Raw genomic sequence first — 3578 nt, 5'->3', positions numbered from 1 at the left:
TAGCGATGTGAAGGATAGAAAAACACTTAGAAAGGGGGGGGTTTGAATAAGTGTAGCTTTAAAAAACTTGACAGATAAAAATAAATTGCACAGTTATTTTTATCCTGGTTCGTTGTTAACTAAACTACTCCAGTCCACCCCCGCAGAGATGATTTACCTCAACTGAGGATTTAATCCACTAATCGCACGGATTACAATGGTTTTCCACTTAGTCCGCAACTAAGTCTTCCAGAGTCTTCTGATCACACACTGATCACTCCAGGAACAACTGCTTAGATACCCTCTAAGACTTTTCTAGAGTCTACTGATCAACACGATCACTCTAGTTACAATCTGCTTAGTTCACTCCTAAGACTTCCTAGAGTATTCTGATCAACACGATCACTCTAGTTCCTTACAACTTAATGTAATCAATTCTAAGAGTTTACAAATGCTTCTTAAAAGCGATAATCACAACTGTGATATTTCTCTTAATCGTTTAAGCTTAATCTCACTAATATATTACAACAGCAATGTAGTGAGCTTTGATGAAGATGAAGATTCTGAGTTTAGATTTGAACAGCGTTTCAGCAAGTTTGATATAAGTTGTTTTGGTGCAGAATCGTTAACCTTGCTTCTCATCAGAACTTCATATTTATAGGCGTTGAGAAGATGACCGTTGAATGCATTTAATGCTTTGCGTGTTCCGTACAGCATCGCATTTAATGTTATACGCTTTTGTCAACTACCTCGAGCCTTGTTCACGCTGTGTCTACTGACGTAGCCTTTAATAGCTTTTAACGTTCCTTTTGTCAGTCAGCGTAGCTTGCCACTTGTACTTTCTTCTGATCTGATGTTTGTGAATACAACGTTTGAATATCATCAGAGTCAAACAGCTTGGTGCATAGCATCTTCTGATCTTCTGACCTTGAAGTGCTTCTGAGCGTGATACCATCTTCTGAGCTTCAGTGCTTCTGATCTCTTGTTCTTCTGATGCTTCCATAGACCCATGTTCTGATTCTGCTTCGACCATCTTCTGATGTCTTGCCAGACCATGTTCTGATGTTGCATGCTGAACCCTTTGAGACAAAGCTTCTGAGCGCTGAATTATGCGTACTCTTTTATATATATTTCCTGAAAGGGAAATTGCATTGGATTAGAGTACCATATTATCTTAAGCAAAATTCATATTATTGTTATCATCAAAACTAAGATAATTGATCAGAACAAATCTTGTTCTAACACGATGCTGACGCTTGTTGAAGCTCGATGAGGGTTGGTGGTGGTTATGGAAGTGATGGTGAAGATGAAGATGAAAACGAGAGAAGAGAGAGTGAAGGTTATGGTGGAGGTTGCGGTGGTTATGGTGGTGGTTGAAGGTGGTTATGGTGGTGATTGGTTGATGGTTGTTAGAGTTTGTTACAACTCGTAACAAACTTTTGGAATGTGTATGGAGAGGGAGAGAGAACCGAGGGAAGAAGAGAGTGTATAGAGGGAGAGAGCTTTTAGAGAAAATGAAGAAATGAGAGTGTGTGTTGTTGTTTGTGAAGAGCTTTGGTTTATATATGGTGTATGAGGTTGCATGGAGTATTATGTGTTATGGTGTGGATGCTAGTAGTGGAACATAACTCTTGAGAACTTTATTGAACAAGTAGCTGTGTATGCGGCAAGCCATTCCTTCTAATATTCTGAAGAGTGCATGGCTAGAATGAGTTACATGCAAGCATACGTACTGGTGCAGTCTTATGATACTCATGTGAAACCTTGTGCATCTCAAGTTGATATCCCACCTTTCAATATACATAACTCTTGCCAAGGGTCATCATTTAACACAAACCTAAGCTCAATGCAAACATGACATGTGATAGAACCAAATTGACGTTGAGGGTTTCGCGAAATGATGCTTGTAGCTCATTGAAATTGGTATGGGATTTATGCTTTTCACGATTATTTGCATGCAAGACACGGGCTGGGCATGACTTGCCTATGGCGCTGACAAAAATACAGTTTTCGGACATGTGACTTCAAGACTTCATACCTTGGCACAAACACAACTAAATTCCCAAATATTTTGATTAATGGAGAGAGGACATGGAAGTTAAGGGATTGAAACTCATAGTAGGTCGATGAGAGGCTTCGAACTCCTTAAAAATGGACTCGAAAATGTCCCACCACCTGTTTGATGGAATGCACATGTGTGCACTGGGATTTTGTTCCATGCCTTTGGCAACGCGTGACTCGGCGAGGTCACGACTTTGGGCCCCTATATCTCTTGATACACACACTCAAAATTTTGATTCTTTGATCTTTGGATAGAGGACATGGGGATGAAGAGGTGGATACCAAGTTTGTACTTGATGAATGCTTGTAGTGATCTTAAACTGGCTTCTAATATTGCACTCCACGTGTTTGATGAATTGCTTGCGTTATGCCCAGGAATCTGCCAGGCAACATGACTTGGACAATTGTGATTCTTCAAACTTGTCTCATCCGTAACTCTTAATTCATGCCTTATTTGACAAAATACCCAACTACAATGTTGTAGAGGGCCATGAAATGAGCAATTTTGTAGTTGAACTTGTTTTGAGATCGTGCCTCTATCCACGTGTGAATCCACCAAGAAGTCAGCTGATCCACTCTTTGAAAATTCTCAAACTATTTCTAAGTATCAAACTTTCCTCTTTTGGAAATTTCATTTTTCAACTAATTTCCAAAAATGGCAAATCTAACTACTTCTTGATTTTTATTTTGTTTTGTTGACTTTCTTTGACCGATTTTCCACCAAAAGTCAATATTTGACAGTTGACCTTGCCTTTGACCAAAAAGTCAACTATTCTAATTTTCTCCGATTCTTGATGAAATTCCTGATTAATCAGCTTTCAACCAACGGTGATCGATTGAATACTTCCACACAAGCATCATGCCACTTCTCCTTACAGAATCAGCTCTTGATCAATGTATTTAACCCAAAAAAGTCAACTGGTTGACTTTGGTCAAGGAAACCCTGATTAAGAGGATCAGATGACTTCTAGACTTGTACATTCTTGCCAATGCTATGAACTGGATGAAAACCCTGATTTCAAGAGGTCTTGGGCAAGCTGATGGCACCCCACATTAGGCTTCAAGTCTCTCCTTCTGACCAAGGACCAATGATACAGATGCATGCAGTGATATGACCTAAATGGATGTATGTTTATGAGTTGCAAGCCAGATAAATAAGGGTAGGACAAATTTGGGGTATGACAGCTGCCCCTATTTAATCGTCTTATACCTGAGGGTGAGATAGGCGCTAGCCTTTCGAACATTCAAGGTTTAAGAAGATTAAATAGAAAGACCTGAAATTTGTCCTGAAGAGATGGTGTAGGTGTTATCCTTATTTTTTGTTTTTGTTTTGATATCTGCTGGGGAAAGAGAATTTTGTTTTTCTGATGAGATTTTCTGCAGAGATTTTCTTCTTCCAACTCATCTGCTGGTATCTTCCTTTCAAGAACATTTCTGTTCCTGATGAGATGGTGATGGCTGCTCTCACCATCTTCCAACCGGAGACCACGAACACCAGGAGCTTCAGACATAATCCTTCTCTGAGTGTCTGTAGCCTT

Source organism: Vicia villosa, unplaced genomic scaffold (assembly GCF_029867415.1).
Source record: "Vicia villosa cultivar HV-30 ecotype Madison, WI unplaced genomic scaffold, Vvil1.0 ctg.004845F_1_1, whole genome shotgun sequence".
NCBI classification, from domain to species: Eukaryota; Viridiplantae; Streptophyta; class Magnoliopsida; order Fabales; family Fabaceae; genus Vicia; species Vicia villosa.
The sequence above is the reverse complement of the archived record's forward strand: the minus strand, read 5'-3'. Positions refer to the sequence as shown.